This window comes from Panthera onca, chromosome B2 (assembly GCF_046562875.1).
Source record: "Panthera onca isolate mPanOnc1 chromosome B2, mPanOnc1 haplotype 2, whole genome shotgun sequence".
Classification (NCBI taxonomy): domain Eukaryota; kingdom Metazoa; phylum Chordata; class Mammalia; order Carnivora; family Felidae; genus Panthera; species Panthera onca.
In genome coordinates this window covers 64,446,708-64,470,876 of record NC_138343.1, presented here as the reverse complement: position 1 = coordinate 64,470,876, position 24,169 = coordinate 64,446,708, and the positions used below count along the sequence as shown (strand labels likewise).

Sequence of the window (24,169 nt, the reverse complement as noted above, 5' to 3'; positions counted from 1 at the left end):
AATTCAATGGTGTGAATGGCTGAGAAGTGAACATTGAATTTAGCAATGCATAGGTCAGCAATGCCCTCAGCAAGAGCTAGTTCCAGGCAATTAAGAGAGTTTACTGTTGTTTTCTTTAAGATGGGAGATACTGCCAAATATATGAATAAACAAAAAATGAAAAAAATCGATTATTCAGAAAATAATTATGTCCTTGAAGAAAGCAAAGATAGGATCTTTTGCACAAGTTAGGGGCACTGGCCTTAAATAGGAGCAGGGAAGTTCTTTACTGGGAAGTAGGCAGAGTATATAGACTGATAGGTCAACAGTGCAGAATTTCTCTAAGTTTTCTTTTGTTGGCTTCTATTTTTCTTTGTGAAATAGTAAATAAAGGTAATGGCTAAGAATACAGAGTGGGGAAGAGAAGCTGGAGGGTTAAGGAGAGAGAAAATATTACTGGCACTACTGGTGTAGATGCTCTTAGCAAAATTCAAATGTTCAGACTTTTAAAATAAGGTGCATCTAATTTTCTCACATTTTACAAAAAGGAGTTTCTGGTTTTGTTATGATATATTTATGTATTACATTTTGTTTGTGACATCTGCATTTATAAAATGTGTATATTGGAGGATTAAAGCCAGTGGAAGAGGAGATGAAAATAATAGAAGAAGACTAATAAATTGATCCAGGGAGGCCCTCAGGGAATGAGAGGGTGTGGGCTTTAGAACACAAGTGCACAGACTAGTATTGGACAGGAAGGAAGGACATAAAGAGAGGAACAAGTGCATATGTGTGTCTAGGGAGGGATTTAAAACTTGATAGAGTCACTTTTCTCCAGGGAGATACCTGCAGCTGAGAATGATGAAAGCCATGTGGGCATAGTTGTCAAGCTAAAGAGAACAAGGTGGATGAGCAGCTGTGGGGAACAGGAGAGGATGCTGCACAAGCGTGTGCTAAGGATCGCTAAATGTCACTCAGTACCCAACTGAGCTTGGATAGTGCATATCTTGGGATTCAAGAGACCACGGGGTTGTGTGATTTTCTCCCTGAAGTTAAAGGATAAATATCTGCTTATATGGAAGTCACCCCTTCCTAAAAATGAAGCAACAGGAGAAGCAAATGTGGCTAATATAAATGTACTTCTTGTGGCATACTAGATACACATTCATTGATTTATTCATTCCACCAAAGGTTACTGAGCATCTTCCATATGCTAGGAGCAAAACTAGGGCCTGCAGTTGAATAGAAACAAGACATTAATCAAATTAGCTCACAAATACATGGAAAATGGCAATAGTGAGCCCACTGGGAAGGCAAGGGGCAAAGAACTATAACAGCATATAATAGTGATATTTTTTCCCATGGCAGGATGGAAGCAAAGATTACACAAAGATCTGAAGACTGAGTAGGAGTCCCTTAGAGGAAAAGGGTGCGGAAAATGTACCCTGGGGAGAGAAAACAACATATGCCCAACCCCGGAGGCGAGGGGGACACAGTGAGTACCAGGGACTGGAAACCTGAACGCTGGCAAGAGCAAGGACAGAATGAGACAAAAATGAACAGAGCAGGCCTTGAGGACCATGTTAAATATTTTCCCCTTACCCTTAGAGCAAAGGAAGCCACTGAATTTGTTGGCAGCAGAGTCTAGTGATGGGATCTGCATTTCCCAAAAACCATCTTGGGTGTGAAGGTGGATGTCTGGAGGTTCTGCAGGAGCCCCTAGGAGATGACACGGCTGGAACTGGTGGGAGGATGGGCAGTGATGGTGGAGGCAGAGAAGTGAGTGGATTCAAGAGATCACTGGGAGTTAACACTGTTAGTGCCTTGTGGTGGACTGGATAAAAAGGGTGAAGGAGAGGGAGGGGAAGAATATCCGATTTCTGGCTTGTTCAACAGGCTAGATGGGGCAGCTTTGAGAGGTGGGTAGGAAAAGGAGGGGTTCATATTCAAATAGACACAATCACAGTAGAAACCCTTATATAATTTGTTTGGCTTTAAAATAATCAGCATCAATAAATTTGTTGCTGATGCTAAATATAACCTACATTCTAGCATTTGGTTCTGATATTACATATGTCTGTTTTCAGATTTTGCCTGTTGAATGATAATCCTCTCATCTTGCAAAGAGACTTCATGGCATCATAACGTGTTTTCTATTAGGGAACTAAAAATTAACACCATTTTTATTGGTTAAGAAGGGAAGTTGCAGATGAAGGAAGACCAGGAGCATGTTATATAGTACACTGTAATAGTAATCATCTTAGCAGTTAACAAAGTCTCAGACTCCAGGCTAATTAATTACTTAGCCCCTCCAAACCCAAACTTATTCATTTTTGAATGCAAGACACAAAAACAAGAATAAATTAGTTGGATCCAAAATGTCTCCTAGTTACAAAACTTAAAAGAATTACTTAAACATAAAGTATACAGTAAATAGCTCGGGCTTATATTCTCTATGCTTAGATTTCTGAATTACTATATGAAGCCAGAGCTCTTCCACATCCTCCCCCCCAAAACAAACAAACAAAAAAGACACATGCTCTAAAGTGAATAAATGAAAAGCTTAAAACAAAGGCAACAAAGTCAAGAGAAGAAGAAAATGACAATTTATGTATTGTCAAAATAACACAATTGAAGAAATGAGTTATATATATTTTTAAATGCCAAAAAAAAAAGACCACCAAATAAATAGGGGGTAGAAGGATAGCAGCAGAAAGAAAAAAACAGTGGAAGAATGATAACAGTGAGGTATTGACATTGACATAACCAAAAACACCTGCAATGTAATAGCTCCTGATATGCTGTATTAATAAGGCCAACCAGGTTTTTCTGAGTGTTGTTATTATAACTGAATAGTGTTTGTAACATTTATTATTTGTTCCTGATTATTCAAATAATGCATATGATTTTTAAAATATTAAAATTAAATAGCATGTAAAGAAATAACACTCCTAATTCCACTCACTCCAGATGTTAAAATTTTATTATATTTCCTTTTACTTTTTCAAAACTTTTTGAGGATCAATAATTTTTATAAATATAAGATTGGAATAATACATAACACATAAAATTCTGTGTACTGCTCTAAACACTTTTAAGCCTTTAGAGTAAACATTTCTGTTTCCTAAATATTTTTCAGAACATTTTTATGCAGAATTAACAAATAATGCATATATTGCATTATTTATTAAACTAATACCCTATGTTTGGGACTTTAGAGTTTCTTATTTCTCACTAGTTTGAATACTATAATGAAAATCTTTAAACAAATATTTGTTTGCCTCTCTGATTATGTAAACCCATCCCACTACAAACATCAAATAACATAAGCTGCTTTAACATTTTTGCACATATATTGTATTTATTTTGTTTCTATTCGAATTTTATTGAGGAATAATTGACAAATGGAATCATATATATTTAAAGCATACAATGTGATAATTTGATATATATATGTATTGAGAAATAATTACCAGGATCAAGATGATTAACACATCCATCACTCCACACTGTCAATTAACATTTTGTGATGTGTGTTGTAAGAACACTTAAGATCTACTCTCAGCAACTTCCAAGTATACAATACCATATTATTAACCATAGTCACCATGCTGTACATTAGATTCTCAGAACTTATTTTTTGAACTGAAAGTTTCAAAGTTCATACTCTTTAATCTATATCTCCTCATTTTTCCCTTCCTCCTGTCCCTGGCACCACCATTCTATTTATTTTCTATTACTAAGAAATCAGCTTTTTTTTTTTTTAAGATGCCACATGTAGGTGATAGCATAGAGTATTTGTCTTTCTCTGTCCGGTTTATTTCACTTAGAATAATGCCATCCAGATTCATCCATGTTGTCACAAATGGCAGAATTTCTTCCATTTTATAGCTGAATAATATTCCTGTGTGTGTGTGTATGCGTGCCCGCGTGCATGCATGTGCACACATGAGCCAACATTTTTTATCCATTTATTTGTCAAAAGACATTTAGGTTGTTTCTATATGTTGGCTATTGGGAATAATGCTGCAATGAACATGGTAGTGCAGATATCTCTTTGAGATACTGATTTCATTTTCTTTGGAAATATACCCAAGAACGGGATGGCTGGATCATATGGTACCTCTAGTTTTAGTTTTTTGAGGAAACTCCATACTGTTTTCCATTGTGGCTGCACCAATTTATGTTCCCACCAACAATGCACAAGGGTTCCCTTTTCTTTACATCCTCACCAACTTTTGTTAGCTCTTGTCTTTTGATAATAGCTTTCCTAATGGTATGAGGTAATATCTCATTGTGGTTTTTATTTCAATTTCCCTGATGGTTAGTGATGTTGAGCTGTAGCTATTGGCCACTTTTATGTCTTCTTTCGAAAAATGTCTATTCAGGTCCTTTGTTTATTTTGCAATTGTTATTATTTGCTTTTTTGCTAATGAGTTTTATGAGTTTTTTAAAAATATATTTTGGACATCAACCCTTTATCAGATATATGGTTTGGATATTTTCTCCCATTCTACAGGTTGCCTTTTCAATTAGTTGATTGTTTCCTTTGCTATGCAGAAACTCTATACTTTGAGGTAAACCCACTTGTTTATTTTGGCCTTTGTCACCTATGCTTCTGGTGTCTGATTCACTAAATCACTGCTAAGACTAAATGTCAAGCATCTTACCACCTATGCTATCTTCTAGGAGTTTTACAGTTTCAGGTCTTGTGTTGAACACATTTGTAGTTAATTTTTGTGAGTGGTATAAGATAGTGGTCCAGTTTCAGTTTTCTGTATGTGGATACCCAGTTTTATTGAAGAGACCATCTTTTTCCACTGTGTATTCTTGGTGCCTTTGTCAAATATTAATTGACTGTGCGTGCATGGGTTTATTCTGTTCCACTGGTTTATGTGCTTGTTTTTATGCCAGCACTATGCTGTTTTTATTACCATAGCTTTGTAATAGAGTTTGAAATCAAGAAGTGTGATGCTCCAGTTTCGTTCTTTCTCAAGATTGCTTTGGCTACTCAGGATCTTTTGTGGTTGTATACCTACAAATTTTAGGATAGTTTTTTTTTTTTCTGTTTCTGGGGAAAAGACCATTGAATTTTTGATAGTGATTGCATTATATATCCTTGGGTAGTATGGACATTTCAACAATATTATTTTTTGCAATCTAACAACATGAGCTATCTATTTACTTGTGTCTTCTTCAATTTCTTTCATCAATGCCTTAAAGTTTTCAGGTCTTTAACTTCCTTAATTAAGTGTATTCCTAAACATTTTATTGTTTTTGACGCTATTGTAAATGGGATTACTTTCTTAATTTCTCTTTCAGACAGTTTATTGTTAGAGTATAGAAACACGACTGATTTGTGTATGTTGATTTTGTATCCTGAAACTTTACTGAATTTGTTTATTGGTTGTAACACTGAAGCCTTTAGGGTTTTCTATATATAAGATCATGTCATCTGCAAACAAACATGGTTTACTTCTTCCTTTCCAACTTGGATGTCTTTCGTTTAATTTATTATTTTTTTCCCTAAGTTCTCTGGCTAGGACTTCTAGTAGAGGTAGAGGTAGAGACAGAGAGAATGGGCATCTTTGTCTTTTTCCTGATATTAACTTTTTACCATTCAGTATGATGTTAGCTGTGTACCTGTCATATATGGCCTTGATTATCTTGAGGTATATTCCTTCAATACCTAAGATGTTGAGAGTTTTTAAATTAAAGGGTATTGAATTTTATCAAATGATTTTTTCTACATCCATTAAAATGACTCATTTTTATCCTTCATTCTGTTAATGTGGTATATTATATTTATTTATTTGCATATGTTGAACCATCCTTGCATCCCAGGGATAAATCCCACTTGATCATGGTGTGTGATCCTTTTAAATGTGCTCTTGAATTTGGTTTGCTAGTATTTTGTTGAGGATTTTTGCATCTATGTTCAACAGGGATATTGGACTGTAATTTTCTTTTCTTATGGTTTCCATACCTAACTTCAGTAACAGGGATTTAATTTAATTATCTTCAGTTTTTTGGAACAGTTTGAGAAGGGTTGGTAGTAATTATTCTTTAAATGTTTGGTAGAATTAACCAGTGAAGCTCTCTGGTCTTGTGTTTTTATTTACTGAGAGATTTTTGGTTACTGATTCAATCTCTTTGCTCATTAGACGTCTGTTCAGATTTTCTATACATGATTAGTCTTGCTAAGTTGTATGTTTCTAGGACTTTATACATTTATGTTATCTAATTTGTTGGCATATAATTATTCATAGTAGTCTCTTATGATTCTTTGTACTTCTGTGATATCAGTTATAAACTTTCATTTATAATTTTGAATCATCTTTTTTCTTAGTCTAGCAAAAGTTTTGTCAATTTTAATTATCTTTTCAAAAAATAAGACTTAGTTTCATTGATCTTTCCTATTGTCTTTCTAGCTTATATTTATTTCTGCTCTAATATTTATTATTTCATTCCTTCTGCTAACTTTAGTCTTAGTCTGTTCTTTTCCTGGTTCCTTAATGTATAAGGTTGGGTTGTTTATTTGAGGTTCTTCTTTTTTTTTAACACATAAAAAGTTTTTGTTTTCTTGAACTATAATCCTCCTGTAAATTCACATACAAACATTACAAAATTTCATATTCCATAAAATACCAAAAAATTCACCATTTTACAGTGTACATTGAAGTGGGTTTTAGTATATTCACCATGTTAAACAACAATCACCACTAATTGCAGAACATTTCCATCTCCCCAAAAAGAAACTCTGTGATATTAGCAGTTAGTCTCAATTTTGCCCTCACTTCTCCCATCCCTTGGCAACAACTAATGTACTTTCTGTCTCTGTGGATTTTCCTATTCTGTATATTTCATATAAATGGAATAATACAATTTTGTGAACTTATGTGGCTTGCTTCTGTAATGTGGCATGTTTTCAAAGTTCACCCATGTTATAGCATGCATCAGTACTTATTCCTTTTTATGGCTGAATAACTTTCCATTGTAAGGATATATCATATTTTACTTATGTGTCCATCAGACGATGGACCTTTGGGTGATTTCCACTTTGGGGCTATTATGAATAATGCTGCTAATTCTGTGCTTAATTTTTTGAGGAACTGCCAAACTGTTTTCCACAGAAGCTGCTCCATTTTACATTCCCACTAGCAGAAGATTCTAATTTTTCCACATATCCTCCAACACTTGTTATTTTACATTTATTATTATTATTATTCATTATTATTATTATTATTATTATTATTAGCATCCTAATGGATATATAGTGGTAACTTATGTGGCTTGCTTATTTTTAGTTTTGGAATAGTGTTTTTTCTCTTCTTTTTTTAATTTTATTTTTTTTAATTTACATCGAAATTAGCATATAGTGCACCAATGATTTCAGGAGTAGATTCCTTAATGCCCCTTACCCATTTAGCCCATTCCCCCTCCAACACCCCCTCCAGTAACCCTCTGTTTGTTCTCCATATTTAAGAGTCTCTTATGTTTTGTTCCCCTCCCCGTTTTTATACTATTTTTGTTTCCCTTCCATTATGTTCATCTATTTTGTCTCTTAAAGTCCTCTTATGAGTGAAGTAATATGATATTTTTCTTTCACTGAGTGACTAATTTCACTTAGCATAATACCCTCCAGTTCCATCCACGTAGTTGCAAATGGCAAGATTTCATTCTTTTTGATTGCCAAGTAATACTCCATTATATATATATATATATATATATATATATATATATATATATATATATATATGGTGTGTATATATATATATATATACACACACAACATATATATATATATATATATATATATATATATATATATATATACACCACATCTTCTTTATCCATTCATCCATTGATGGACATTTGGGCTCTTTCCATACTTTGGCCATTGTTGATAGTGCTGCTATAAACATTGGGGTGCATGTGCCCATTCGAAACAGCATACCTGTATCCCTTGGATAAATACCTAGTGGTGCAATTGCTGGGTCGTAGGGTAGTTCTATTTTTAGTTTTTTGAGGAACATCCACACTGTTTTCCAGAGTGGCTGCACCAGCTTCCATTCACACCAACAATGCAAAAGAGATCCTCTTTCTCCACATCCTTGCCAACATCTATTGTTGCCTGAGTTGTTAATGTTAGCCATTCTGACAGGTGTAAGGTGGGTCTCATTGTGGTTTTGATTTGTATCTCCCTGATGAGTGATGCTGAGCATTTTTTCATGTGTCTGTTGGCCATCTGAATGTCTCCTTTGGAAAAGTGTCTATTCATGTCTTTTGCCCATTTCTTCACTGGATTATTTGTTTTTAGAGTTTTGAGTTTGATAAGTTCTTTATAGATTTTGGATACTAGCCCTTTATCTGATATATTGTTTGCAAATACCTTATCCCATTCCGTTGGTTGCCTTTTAGTTTTGCTGATTGTTTCCTTTGTTGTGCAGAAGTTTTTTATTTTGATGAGATCCCAGTAGTTCATTTTTGCTTTTGTTTTCATTGCCTCTGGAGACGTGTTTAGTAAGAAGTTGCATCAGTGAAAATCAAAGAGGTTTTTTCCAGCTTTCTCCTCAAGGATTTTGAAGGCTTCCTGTCTTACATTTAGGTCTTTCATCCATTTTGAGTTTACTTTTGTGTATGCTGTAAGAAAGTGGTCCAGGTTCATTCTTCTGCATGTCGCTGTCCAGTTTTCCCAGCACCACTTGCTGAAGAGACTGTCTTTATTCCATTGGATATTCTTTCCTGCTTTGTCAAAGATTAGTTGGCCATACGTTTGTGAGTCCATTTCTGGGTTCTCTATTCTGTACCATTGATCTGACTGTCTGTTCTTGTGCCAGTACCATACTGTCTTGATGATTACAGCTTTGTAGTATACCTTGAAGTCTGGCATTGTGATGCCTCCTGCTTTGGTTTTCTTTTTCAAGATTGCTTTGGCTATTCAGGGTCTTTTCTGGTTCCATACAAAATTTAGGATTATTTGTTCTAGCTCTGTGAAGAATGCTGGTGTTACTTTGATAGGGATTGCATTGAATATGTAGATTGCTTTGGGTAGTATCGACATCTTAACAATATTTGTTCTTCCTATCCAGGAGGATGGAATCTTTTTCCATTTTTTTGGCGTCTTCTTCAATTTCTTTCATAAGCTTTCTATAGTTTTCAGTGTATAGATTTTTCACCTCTTTGCTTAGATTTATTCCTAGGTATTTTATGGTTTTTTGTGCAACTGTAAATGGGATCAATTCCTTGATTTCTCTCTCTGTTGCTTCATTGTTGGTGTATAGGAATGCAACCGATTTCTGTGCATTGATTTTATATCCTGTCACTTTGCTGAATTCATGAATCAATTCTAGCAGTTTTTTGGTGGAATCTTTTAGGTTTTCCATATAGAGTATCATGTCATCTGCAAAGAGTGAAAGTTTGACCTCCTACTGACTGATTTGGATGCCTTTTATTTCTTTGTGTTGTCTGACTGCAGAGGCTAAGAATTCCAATACTATGTTGAATAACAGTGGCAAGAGTGGACATCCCTGTCTTGTTCCTGACCTTAGGAGGAAAGCTCTCAGTTTTTCCCCATTGAGGATGATATTAGCATTGGGTTGTTCATATATGGCTTTTATGATCTCGAGGTATGATCCTTCTATCCCTACTTTCTTGAGGGTTTTTGTCAAGAAAGGATGCTGTATTTTGTCAAATGCTTTCTCTGCATCTATTGAGAGGATCATGTGGTTCTTTTCCTTTTTTTATTGATGTGATGAATCACGTTAATTGTTTTGCAGATACTGAACCAGCCCTGAATCCCAGGTATAAATCCCACTTGGTCATGGTGAATAATTTTTTTACTGTATTGTTGGATCTGGTTGGCTAATATCTTGTTGAGGATTTTTGCCTCCATGTTCATCAGGGAAATTGGTCTATAGTTCTCCTTTTTAGTGGGGTCTCTGTCTGGTTTTGGAATCAAGGTAATGCTGGCTTCATAGAAAGAGTTTGGAAGTTTCCTTCCATTTCTATTTTTTTGGAACAGCTTCAAGAGAATATGTGTTCACTCTTCCTTAAATGTTTAGTAGAATTCCCCTGGAAAGCCATCTGGACTCTGGACTCCCAAATTTTTGGGAGATTTTTGATTACTAATTACATTTCCTTACTGGTTATGGGTCTGTTCAAACTTTCTATTTCTTCCTGTTTCAGTTTTAGTAGTGTGTATGTTTCTAGGAATTAGTCCGTTTCTTCCAGATTGCCCATTTTATTGGCATATAATTGCTCATAAAATTCTCTTATTTTTATTTTGGCTGTGTTGGTTGTGATCTCTCCTCTTTCATTCTTGATTTTATTTATCTGGGTCCTTTCCTTTTTCTTTTTGATCAAGCTGGCTAGCGCTTTATCAATTTTGTTAATTCCTGCAAAGAACCAACTTCTGGTTTCATTGATCTGTTCTACTGTTTTTTTGGTTTTGATAGCATTAATTTCTGCTCTAAACTTTATTATTTCCTGTCTTCTGCTGGTTTTGGGTTTTATTTGCTGTTCTTTTTCCAGCTCCTTAAGGCATAAGGTTAGGTTGTGTATCTGAGATCTTTCTTCCTTCTTTAGGAAGGCCTGGATTGCTATATACTTTCCTCTTATGACTGCCTTTGCTGCATCCCAGAGGTTTTGGGTTGTGGTGTTATCATTTTCATTGACTTCCATATACTTTTTAATTTCCTCTTTAACTGCTTGGTTAGCCCATTCATTCTTTAGTAGGATGTTCTTCAGTCTCCAAGTATTTGTTACCTTTCCAAATTTTTTCTTGTGGTTGATTTCGAGTTTCATAGTGTTGTGGTTTGAAAATATGCACAGTATGATCTCGATCTTTTTGTACTTATTTAGGGCTGATTTGTGTCCCAGTATATGGTCCATTCTGGAGAACATTCCATGTGCACTGGAGAAGAATGTATATTCCGCTGCTTTAGGATGAAATGTTCTGAATGTATCTGTTAAGTTCATCTGGTCCAGTATGGTCTCTCAAAGCCATTGTTTCCTTGTTGATTTTTTGATTAGATGATCTGTCCATTTCTGTGAGTGGGGTGTCGAAGTCTCCTACTATTATGGTATTACTATCGATGAGTTTCTTTATGTTTGTGATTAATTGATTTATATATTTGGGTGCTTCCACATTTGACGCATAAGTGTTTGCAATTGTTAGGTCTTCTTGGTGGATAGACCACTTGATTATGATATAATGCCCTTCTTCATCTCTTGATACAGTCTTTATTTTAAAGTCTAGATTGCCTGATATAAGTATGGCTACTCTGGCTTTCTTTTATTCACCATTAGCATGATGGTTCTTCATCCCCTTACTTTCAATCTGAAGGTGTCTTTAGGTCTAAAGTGGGTCTCTTATAAACAGCATATATATGGATCTTGTTTTCTTATCCATTCTGTTACCCTATATCTTTTGATTGGAGCATTGAGTCCATTGACGTTTAGAGTGAGTATGGAAAGATATGAATTTATTGCCATTATGTTGCTTGTAGAGTTGGAGTTTGTGGTGGTGTTCTCTGGTCCTAGTCTTTGTTGCTTTTGGTATGTATGTATGTATGTATGTATTTATATTTTCATCTTTTCTCCTCTCAGAGAGTCCCCCTTAACATTTCTTGCAGGGCTGGTTTAGTGGTCACAAACTCCTTTAATTTTTGTTTGGGAGACTTTTTATCTTTCCTTCCATTTTGAATGACAGCTTTGATGGATAAAGAATTCTTTGCTGCACATTTTTCTGATTCAGCACATTGAATATATCCTGCCTCTCCTTTCTGGCCTGCCAGGTTTCTGTGGATGGGTCTGCTGCAAACCTGATCTGTCTTCCCTTGTAGGTTAAGGACTTTTTTTCCCTTAAGTCCCTTAAGGACTTCCTTTCCCTTTTCTCTCCTTGCCTGAGTATTTTGTGAAATTGACTATGGTCAGTTTTTGTTGCATCCTATGAGAGTCCTCTGTGCCTCCTGGATTTTGATGTCTCTGTCTTTCCCCAGGTTAAGCAAGTTTTCCAGTATGATTTGCTCACATAACCCTTCTACCCCTTTTCCTCTCTTCCTCTTCTGGGACCCCTAGGATTCTGATGTTGTTCCTTTTTTAATGAGTCACTGATTTCTCTAATTCTTAAATCATGCTCTTTTGCCTTAATCTTCATCTTTTATTCTGCTTCATTAGTCTCCATAAGTTTGTCCTCTATATTGCTGATTCTCTGTTCTGCCTGATCCATCCTTGCCGCCGTTGCATCCATTTGAGATTGCAGCTCAGTTATAGCATTTTTTAAATTTCATTCTGACTAGTTTTTACTTTTTTTATCTCCGCAGAAAGGGATTCTAATCTATTTTTGACTCCAGCTAGTATTCTTATTATCGTGATTCTAAATTCTGGTTCAGACATCTTGCTTGTATCCGTGTTGGTTAAGTCCCTGGCTGTCATTTCTTCCTGCTCTTTCTTTTGGGGTGAAGTCCTTTGTTTCGTCATTTTGAAGGGACAAAAGGAATTAATGAAGTAGAAAAAATTAAAATTAAAAAATTAAAATAAAAAAATATTAAAATTAGAAAGGTAAACACACACACACACAAAATCGAATAAATTTTGCTAGATCCTAGGTGTGTTTTGGTCTGGGTTTTCAAAGTGGCTTGATAGATTAGAGAAAAAAGGAGGAAAGAGGAAATTGTTTGAAAATTTGAAAAAATGATTACACTGAAGTAGACTGAAATGAAGTGATGGAAGTAAAATAGAATTTGAAAAAAATGTACACAAAAGTAAAGAGTATGGTAGAAAAAACTAAAGAAAAATATTTTAATAAAAATTAAAAATAAAAACGAATTTTTCTCTTTCTATATTTAAGAAAAAGAAATGAAAAAGAGAAAAAAAAGAAAGAAAATTGAATAGATGGACATGTTAGCAGACTGAAATATGACTGAAATTACTTCATTTTCCCCTAGATGTCAGATATGAAGGACTTTATAGTCCATATAAGCAGGCGGTGAGACTTCTGTTCTTGAAGAGTGCGGTTGGCCCAGTTGGGTGGGGCTTAGTGTAAAGTTTCCATTCTCCACTAGATGGCGCTGCTAGACTGCTGGGGTGGATTGTTGTGGGGGTTGTAGGTGCATATGCGCATGCACAGAAGCAGTGAAAATGGTGTCACCTGGCTACCCAGTCTCTAGTATCAGAACTCTGTTCTCCCTGATCAGCAATCATGCACCCTCCCTTTGTCTTCAGCTTTCCTCCACTCCCTGCTTTTACACTGTCTGTGACCAAGTCCCAGGTAGTACCTCTCTCCTGAGTTTTGTCTCAGATGCAGCTGTTTTCCCCAGCCCCTTACTTCTGAGGGACTGCGGCTTTGACCCATTCCACCCCTCTGCAGAGGGTCTTACTAAGCAATTGCCGAATGCCAGCAGCACCCAGGAATGTTCACGGGACCGTGCTGCTGCCAATGCCCAGAGACTGCGGCCAGGTGCCAGCCCACCCCAGAAAAGTTTGTGAGATAGTGTAGCAGCAGTGTTTCAGAGATTATGGAAAATCACAACACACATCTGGCACCAGCCTTCACCCTTAATGACCTTCTTCCAGCACCAGCAAGTGTGGCCATTCTCTGGGGTCTGCTGGGCCCAGGTGGCCTCACAGCCTCTACCAAATGTCCTTCCAGCAGTGGAACCACTTCTCCCCGTGTGGTCCGAGAACCTCCTGGAGCCCACTCTGCTCCTGGGAATTTACCCTTCCCACCAGAGCACCACCATGTATTGAGCTGCAGAGTTGCAGACTCTGTGCTCCCTCTGTTTACAGTCTTAATGGAATTTAAACCCTCTCCTTTCTCTTTTATCCTTTCTCCCTTTTTAGTTCAGTCCCTGTGGCTGTTTCCAATTTTCCACTTTCTCTCTCCAGCTGCTTTTGGGGGGGGATGTTCTCCCATATTTTCCCTCCATCTCCGTCCTCTCTCTGCCCGCAAAAGCAGCTCCCTGCCCTCTGTGGCTTCTCTCTCCCCAAGTTCACCTCTCTGCGCTGTGTACCTGCTGAATTCTGTGGTTCAGGTTGTGCAGATTGTTGTGTTAATCCTCAGATCAGCTTTCTAGGTGTGCAGGATGGTTTAGTGTTGGTCTGGCTGTATTTCTTGGACACGAGACACACAAAAACTTCCATGCTGTTCTGCCATCTTGGCTTCCTCCTCTCTTCTTTTTTTAATGTAGGTACATTTTGCTATAAACTCCCCTCTTAGAACTGCTTTTGCTGCATCCCATTAGTTGTTTTTCATTTGTCTCAAGATTATTTTTATTTCTTCTTTGACCCATTAGTTGTTCAGTTGTTGTTCAGTTGAAACATATTGTTCAATTTCCACATATTTATGAATTTTTCAGCTTTCCTCCAATATTGATTTCTAGTTTGTGGTCAGAAAAGACACTTGATATGATTTTAGTGTTCTTAAATTTGTTAAGAACTGTTTTATGAAAGCCTAACAAATGATCTCTCATAGAGAATGTTCCATGTATACTTGAGAAAAATATGTATTCTGGTGCTTGTTGGGTAGAATATTTTGTATATGTCTGTTAGGTATATTTGGTCTAAAGTATAGTTTAAGTCCATTATTTATTTAAAAAAAATTTTTTTACATTTTATTTATTTTGAGAGAGATACAGACAGAGAACAAATGGGGGAGGGGCAGAGAGAGGGAGACACAGAATCAGAAGCAGGCTGCAGGCTCCAGTCTTCAAGCTGTCAGCACAGAGCCCGACATGGGGCTCAAACTCACAAACTGTTAAATCATGACCTGAACCTAAGTTGGACACTCAACTGACTGAGCCACTCAGGTGCCACTCAAGTCCATTATTTCTTTATTGATTTTCTATCTGGATAATCTATCCACTGTTGAAATGGGGTATTGATGTCCCCCACTATTGTTGCACTGCTATCTATTTCTGCCTTCAGATTTGTTAATAATTGTTGAATATGTTTATGTGCTCTAATATTGGGTGCATATATATTTAAACTGTTATAGCCTCTTGATGAACTGACTCCTTTATCATTATACAATAACCTTGTTTGTCTCTTGTTAGAGGTTTTGACTTAAAGTCAATTTTATTTGATATAGGCATAGCTACCCTTGCTTTCTTTTGGTTTCCACTTGCATGGAATACCTTTTTCAATCCCTTCACTTTCAGTCTATATGTGTCCTTAAAGCTTATGTGAGTCTCTTGCAGGCAGAAAATAGTTGAATTTTTAAATGCATTCAGCCATTTATGTCTTTTAGTTGAAGAATTTAAACCATTTACATTTAGAGTAATTATTGATAGGTAAAGACTTCCAGTTGAAATTTTGTTGTTTTCTGATTGTTTTATAGTTCTTTTGTTTCTTTCTTCCTCCCTTACTGTCTTTCTTTATGAATTGATTACTTTTGTAGTGTTAGCCTTAATTCTTTTGTCTTTATCTTTTGTATTTATTATAGGTTTTGCTTTGTGATTGCCATGAGACTTTCATAATACATCTAAGAGTTATAACAATCTATATTAAGCTGATAATAATTTAACTTCAATTGCTTAACAAAGTTCTACACATTTACTTTCCAGAGATAAAGGTAGAGAGAGATGATGATGAGTTGATGAGGGGACAAGGGGCAGCCCTCTTACTCTACCTTTTGTGGGCTAGTCTTCTAGCCCACAATTTCTATTTTTCTCAGTTACTGCACTCAACGTATGTTGTTACCCAGAAACACAAACACAAATGCAAATCCCAATATAAGAAACTTGAATTTTAAAAACAACTACTTTTATTTTCTTTACATTTAAAGACCCAGGGGATTTATATAGTTTGTCATGCAGCCAGCTTTCCAAAAAGCCACTTCAGATATTTGTCTATCTCTTTAAAAATTCTCACTTTAAGCATCGATAACATTTCTCCTTTCACCCAGTCCCTTTACTGTCTTTATGCTTCCTTTTCAGCTCTGCCCCCTCCACTTTGCCACTCTGCTTGATATCTTACCTCCTATACTCAGCCCTGGCTGTGGAATCTTGTCTACCTTACCAAAGATCTTCCCTAATAGGAAACAGCCTTTTGAAATTCTGGAAAAAAATTCTTTACTTCATGAAACACATAACTATTAGTTTAGAATCTAACTTAACTGCTAGATTAGAAGCTCCATGTGAACTAGCATTTTGTTTACTCATTATTCTATATCCATCATCTAACATAGTATAGAGCACATAGTTAAATCCAATTAATATTTGTTAAATAAATGAATGTTTAGACTTTCCTAGTGTGCAGTGGAAGAAGAGCTATGGAAGGATCATGGCCAGGATAGAATAGGAAAAAAGGGGCAAAGGCAAGGGGAAGGCAAGGGGCTGAGAATACAGTATTGGAAAACCTAAATAGTATCCTTTAGTCAAGCTGGAGAACCTCTATTTTCTGACCCATCCCCTTCTCATATTCCTGGAGATCCATTCATCAATTGGACTGTGAACATAGCAAGACAAAGAAATCTTCCAGATTCTCAAACATAAGTAGCTTTTCCCTGCTAGGTTCCACTCAGTCTTTCACTGATTACTACTGCTGTTGTCTGTCAACATCTTCCTGTGGAAAAAAGTATTTACAGATCCTGATAGGGATTTTCCATCTGAAATCATAAGAATTAAATTTTTTTTAATGTTTCTTTATTTTTAAGAGAGAGAGAGAGAGAGAGAATGAGCAGGGGAGGGGCAGAGGGAGAGGAAGACACAAAATCCAAAGCAGGCTCCAGGCTCTGAGCTGTCAGCACAGAACCCAACACAGGGCTCAAACTCATGAACCACAAGATCACGACTTGAGCTGAAGTCAGACACTTAACTTACTGAGTCACCCAGGAGCCCCTGAAATCATAAGAATTAAAAGGGCTTTGTCTATTTTCTTTTTTTCCCCAGATAAATGTTTGTTTTATTGAATAACTGATCTGTGTAACTGCTGAGACCACTATGTAGAGACAAAAGAGAATGAGTTTTATTTCTTGGTCTCTTCCTCCTTCGACAGAGTCTTGATGATTTCCTCCTCGGCCTGGAGCTGCTCCTCACTGTGCTTCCATGCTTCCTAGGTATTAGATAGGCAGGCCTCAGCCTGGTCAGCCAGAAGCTTCTTGTGAGCCTTGTCTGCCTTCAGCTTGTGGATGTGTTCCATGAGAATCTGCTTGTTTGTGAACACATTACCCTTCATTTTCAAGTACAGACTGTGATACACGTGACAGTCAATCTTCTTAGATTCACAGTATCTTTCAAGCAGCTTTCAATTAGATTGAGTTTACTCAATCTAAACTTAGATTCACAGTATCTTTCAATGCAGAATTCTCATCCTCTTCATCAGGTTACCTTCTCAGGCATTGGAGCCTGGGCAGTACCTTTTCTCTAACCAATGCGCATATGCCTGCCTTTCTGGTGGGCCAAAGCATTTTTCTCGCACCAAGCCCAGGAATGGGCAGTCACAGTCTTCCAGATGATCAGCCCATCTTGGATCAGTTTCTGGATCTGCTGACAGGAGTTGGCATTGGCGATTTCATTGGTTTCATTGGGGTCCAACCAGACCTCCATTTTGTCACAGCAGAAGACACTGAAAGCAAGCCTCTTCTGAAGTCTGAGCATGCTGGTGGCTGCAGCCACAGTGGCAAACAGAAAGCAAAAGGGCTTTGTATTTCAAGAGAGCCCTTTAGACAGAAAGAGGGCAGATGTTCAAGGCATTTGTGTGTCAAAACGAGTACTCATGGCTTTGTCCTTATTGAGGTCTTTTGAATCTAAGTGCATGGAGAAGGGATTCTGGGTTTTTCTTGTTGGAAAACATATATGGAAATAATTGGTGATATTCAATGCCATCTAAGTGTCAGAAAGAAAAAAAATGAAAAATATTCCATGTATAGAATTCTGTTTTCTAGAAGGCATGGTTTAGTTTTATTTTTTGTTTTTATCTGTTACAAGAAAAGAAGATACATTTTTCTGTGCTTTGACATTTAGTTTGACAAATACAATAATCAGAATTTGGTTTTCAGTCAATTCAGCTTAATTTGTATCTTAAAAGTCAAAATTGGCTTAGAAAAAGTCATCATTCTCAACATATCCTCAAATAATAAACACAAACATATGGGGAAGCCACCAATAATTTCTTTTTTCAAAATCTTACCCCTTCATTACTACCAGTACCAGTAAGAAATAGAACAAATGACCTAACAGAGAACACAATTTTATAGAGTTGTATCCAGTTTGCGTGGTGAGAAGGGGTAGTTTCCCTGCATTCCCAACTATATACATTCCAGAATTAATTAGTAATAATAGAAGTATTCTCCTGAAAATAACACATATCTTTTAACCAACTTTTCTATGTGAGAAACATGTCTTTCTCTTTCACAATCAGAGCACAAAGTCTTAATACTCAAGCAGTGTCTATTATTATGCTCAAAATAAACCTCACTTAATTGAATGAATATTAAAAAACACTTCTACCTAAATGGGATTAATATGATGTGATATAAGAGGAAGAAAAAGGGGAAAAACTATGGAATATAGGAAGAAATGTACAGCCTGTCAGTTTAACACGTACAGAGAAATAATGGGTTATGTTTGAACCACTGAAGGAATTTGGCAGTTAAATGTCTATAGAATATATTAACAGACTAGTCCATGTGATACCTGACCCCAATTCTTCTCAGACATCCTAATACCTCACACAAGCTCTCAGATATTCAAGCATATTCTCTAAATCTTAACTAGCCTCACATATTAGTGGAAGGAAGCACCTGCCTGACTACATGGGGAAAATATTAAGTTAGGGTATATGACATTGCATCATTGCCTACTCCCCCTCATACATGAGTTTGCATTAGGATCAGCCTGTTGTGACATGAAACACTTGGCTGTAATGCATAATAGTGAAAAGACTAAATGTTTCCCAAGTGAAGTTCACATAGCATGACTGTTATTACAAAGCCTAAGCAAATAACTTTGGTAAGTAATATGTCTATGGAATAAATAACTATTGGAAAAACATTTCTGGGTTTATTAACTGAGCTAATGGAGTAATATATTATGGCACCTCAGGAATCTAAATTTATTTTAAAACTATATACTGCAGATGGCTAAATGGTGGCCACAAAAAAAGATATGTCTATGTCCCAAACCCTAGAAGCTATGATATTAACTTTTTTGGAAAAAGGGTCTTTGCAAATGTAATTAAGGATCTTGAGAAGATACTTTTAGATTATGCAGGTGGGTCTTAAATCCAATAACAAGTGTACTTATAAGAGACACAAAGAGAAGAAATAAATACATAGAGGAAAAGACAATCTGAAGACAGAATCAGTGATGCAGCCACAGTCTAAGAATGCAGACAGCCACCAGAATTTGGAAGAGGCAAAAAACAATTCTCTCCTAGACACCCAGAGAAAGCAGAGCCCTGACAGTGTTTGAACTTATGGTCTGAAGAACTGTAAGAGAATAAATTTCTGTTGTTTTAAACTACCCAGCTTGTGGTGATTTGCTATGGCAGCCCCAGGAAACTCATACAGCCATCTAGATTACTGTGTATTTTAAACTCGTATGGAGAGTGAATTCCAGCTATAGAGAAAACTGCTGGACATGTCCTCAGGATATATGACTTCTTATAATTCAGGTTTCACCCAGAACTAAACGTGTGACCTTGAACAAGAACATTAGCCTTCCTGTTACTCAATTTCTTTATGTGCAGTTGGTCTAGATGATCTTAAAGCTGCCTTCCAAATCTAAATTCTACATTTCTGTTAATAACTGACAGTAGAAAACTGAATAAGGAGAAACACAGCCAGCATTTTGTAAACAGTCTCACACATACACACCAGATCTCAAATACACATACATATACACACACACATTCTTATAAACATGCTTTTGAATTTGTGTTATAAGGAGAGAGGGAGAAAAAAACAAGATTAGCTATAATTGCTCTCATTTATATGCCAAATGTTGTTTTATGTAATCCTTATGATAAACTTGCTGTTGTAGCAGTCTGGGTCCAATCAGGAGATAGAAACAGCACAGTGGTTTAAACAGGGGAAGTTAATATAAAGGATAATTAAACTAAGATAAAAGAGTAACTGTAAGATCAGAAGAAACTCTGTATAGTATTCCAAAGCTGAGGGAGAGTACCCAAGGAAGGACAAACTTGAAGGAGGATTGGACCTTGTTGGAGAAGATGTGGTTTAGTCACAGGACAGCAGAACAGTTTGCTAATTTGGCCAGCTGGAGTAGGTCTGGAGTTGCCAGGCAAACAGCAGACCATCTTCCAGAGTGCTGGCAGAAAGCAGGCTCTCAGCAACTGGCCAGGGTGTGCAATGGGAGTCTGGTGCCGGCTAGGGCAGAGGTCTTCAGGGTGTGAGGGATGCAGGAGATCTGAAGGAACACTACCTATTATGTATTGCTCTGCCCTTGGTGGCTGCATACAGGCTGCATAAAGCTCTGGGTTCCATGTTGAGAGGCCTGCAGAAAGGATTTCATCATGCAGAGCTGCAAAATCAGAGAAATGGATTTCTGGGTCTGTGACTGGGGCAGGCTCCACCAGATGTCCTCACACCCACAATGCAGATCTGCCCAGCCCACACTAGAAATCCTAAGAAACCATCTTCCTCCTCGGTGTCCTTCTAGTACCCTCTGTCAAGAAAATTTAACATTGGCCCCAATTTAATGCTAAAAAAAAAAAAATTCCTTTATCACAGAGCATGTATTAAAGGATGCATATAGAACTGAGAAACAATAAATTGATAACTGACACACTCGAAGAATATAATCACACATGGGGACACCAATGTTCAGAGAGGTGAATACAGTCACTAAACCGCAGAGCTAGAAATTATATCCAGAGCCATAAATGGTTGATAATTCCTGAAACTATGCTCTAACCACACCCCAAGATGAAAGTGTGATGAAAATTTCCCACTTAAAGTATTTTATACTTAATTGTACTTCTTGTGATCATATGGTAAAACTTCATCTGATGAGAATTTTGCTGCACCCATTTTGTTAAGAAAAAGAAATCACAAGATCACTCACCCCTATCCTATGCTTTCTACCCTTCCCTTCACCCTCAGGCTGGGATAAATGTCTCCTTCCTTTGTGAAATGCCACCCTCTTCTTGGCAAAGACATCTTGGATTTCTTCATAACAAGCATCACACTCTAAATTATAATTATCTGCTACCTATGTGTCCCTTACCCTAAAGCTCCAACCTTCCCAATTGTGGAGACGGAGCCTTACTCATTCATCTTTGTAGCTAGGCCTGTGTCCTGGCTCATACGAGATTTTTAATGTAAGAGAATTGACCTGAATGAAAGAGAACAGATCCATATCAGGGATTCACTCAAATAAGTCATTTCTAGGATATAATTCAGGGTCAAAGACTGCTGATCAAGCGGCTGAAGGACACACACCAGTCATTCCCGTGGGACCCTTCATGGCATGGTATATAAGGTCTACCATGTGCAAAGGATCAGAGGTGAATTTCCAAAGCTATGACCTGGAAGGAGGCCCAACATACCTGATAAGACTACTCCAAACAGGAACAGTAATCAAGGGCAAGGTGGCAAGCGACAAAAGAAATAAAACTGGGAGTATGTAGTTGAAAGACTTAAAGTCTGGAAACACAAGGAGAGCTAATACAGAAGAATGTTGTGAGCAGGTTAGAGGGAATAGCCCAGCATGACCCACCTCTGGCACCTTTGCAACACCCTCTCAGGGTATGTTTATGGAGTTGAACTGAATTGATTTAAAAGGTCTGGAATGACACATTCAGCACATCCTCCAATATTATAACAATCTGCTTGGCTCACTGCCTCTGAAGAGCCTCACATTGGTGTCTAAAGTCATTTACACATTCAGATTTGAGCCTACTCAAAACTGAGCAGGTCAGCTCCACAGCCTTAGGCAAGGTTCTGGGTGAAATCCTCAGCCTTACAGTAAGTATCTCTTTACCCAAGTAGCTTCCTAATATTACTAGGAATTTTTACTCTTTTTTTAAAATTGAGATATAATTAACATACAAGTTTCAGGTGTCATATTGGTTTTAGATGTCCAACAATATTATTTGGTGTATCTATATTTTGCTAAATGATCACCACAATGTTTAAGTCCATCACCATACATCATACACACAAATACCATACATACATCACCATACATACATCATTGCAATTTTTTTCTTGTGATGAGACCTTTTAAAATTTACTCTCAGCAACTTTTAAATATATAATACAGTACTCTTTTTTAAAAGTTTGTTTGTTTGAGGGGGGTGGTGAAGGGCAGAGAGAGAGAGAGAATCTCATGCAGGCTCTGCACTGTCAGTGCAGAGCTGAATGTGGGGCTCGAACCCATGAACCATGAGATCATGACCTGAGCTGAAGTCGGATGCTTAACCAACTGAGCCACCCAGATGCCCCCAATATACTACAGTACTCTTAACTATAGTCACTGGGCTACACAGTATATCCTCAGGACTTATGTAGGTCATAACCAGAATTTTGTACCTTTGACCCCCTTCATCCATTTCACACCCCATCCCCCATCTCTGGCAACCACCAAGCTGTTCTTTGTATCTATGAATTCCAGGGTTTTTTTGTTTGTTTCCACATATAAGTTAAATCATACAATTTTTGTCTTTCTCAAGCTGACTTGTTTCCCTTAGCACAATGCCTCTCAAGATCCACCCACATTGTTGCAGATTGCAAGATTCCATTATTTATTTTAAAGCTGAATAATTTTCCATGTGTATATATATATGTGTGTGTGTGTGTGTGTGTGTGTGTGTGTGTGTGTGTATGTGTACACACACACACACACACACACATATATATACACACACCATTTCTTCTTTGTACACACACACACACACACACACACACCTTTTCTTCTTTGACCATTCATCCACTGATAGACACTTAGTTAGCTGCCATGTCTTGGCATTATAAATAATGCAGCAATAAACATGGGGGTACATACATCTTTTTGAGTTAGAGTTTTTGTTTCCTTCAACTAAATACCCAGAAATGAAATTACTAGATCTTATGGTAGTTATTTTTAATTTTTTGAAGAACCTCCATGTTTTCCATAGTGGCTGCACCAATTTACATTCAAACCAACAATGCATGAGGGTTCCCATTTTTCCAATCTTTTTGATAACAGCCATTCTGACAGGTGTGGGGTTTTCAACGTTTTTTATTTATTTTTGGGACAGAGAGAGACAGAGCATGAACGGGGGAGGGGCAGAGAGAGAGGGAGACACAGAATCGGAAACAGGCTCCAGGCTCCGAGCCATCAGCCCAGAGCCTGACGCGGGGCTCGAACTCACGGACCGCGAGATCGTGACCTGGCTGAAGTCGGACGCTTAACCGACTGCGCCACCCAGGCGCCCCTGACAGGTGTGGGGTTTTGATTCACCCATTGTGGTTTTGATTCACATTCCCCTGATGTTGAGCACCTTTTCATATATCCATTGGCCAGGTGCATATCTTCTTTGGAAAAGTCTATCCAGACCACATGGCCATTTTTAATCGGATTTTTTTCTTTTGAGTTGTAGGAGTTCTTTATATTTTTTGGATATTAACTCTTTGTTTTTTATCTAGGTGCCCTCCTCTCATTCTCCCAGTTCCTTGAAGAAAAAGGACCTTGCCTGTCCCTCTCTCCTCCATTTTCCTTAGAGACTAAAGTTCTAATTCCCACGTGTCTACCCATATGACTTACACCTATACCTTCCAAAGATTACACTCTTCCTGGATCTGGAACACTCCTCAATTTACTGCCAAATCTCTTCTTTACTTGCAAATCACCTATTGCATTCTGTTGGATTCCTGGTTGTCAAATCCCCACTAGCCAGGACCTTCCTGCTGGGACTTTCCCTTAACTATATGCCACGCTTCATGCGAGAATATATTTGTGTTCAGTTTTCTAAAGGCTAAATATCTTTTATCCAATCAGTGTATTGACAATTGAGCTCTCGTTAAACTATACTGGCCACATCTTTGTAGAACAAAGTGATTACTGATGTTCAAGATACTACTGAAATACTGAACTACTACTAGAATCATAGATATATGAGAAATACTATATTACACTGAATTTTCTTTATTTACCAGGTAAATAAATAAAATACTAGGAAGATTTTCAACATAAGGCATAACTCAAGATATATCAAATTAATATTAATTTAACCAAGAATCCAA

General features: G+C 37.1%; 1 long non-coding RNA gene and 1 pseudogene across 1 annotated transcript in view; both read right to left on the bottom strand.

Moving 5' to 3' along the window:
- Positions 1-24,169, bottom strand: part of LOC144616394 (uncharacterized) — a 397,874-nt gene that overhangs the window by 199,800 nt on the left and 173,905 nt on the right. The window lies entirely within an intron of this gene.
- LOC144616266 (large ribosomal subunit protein eL19 pseudogene) lies at positions 16,858-18,398 on the bottom strand (annotated as a pseudogene).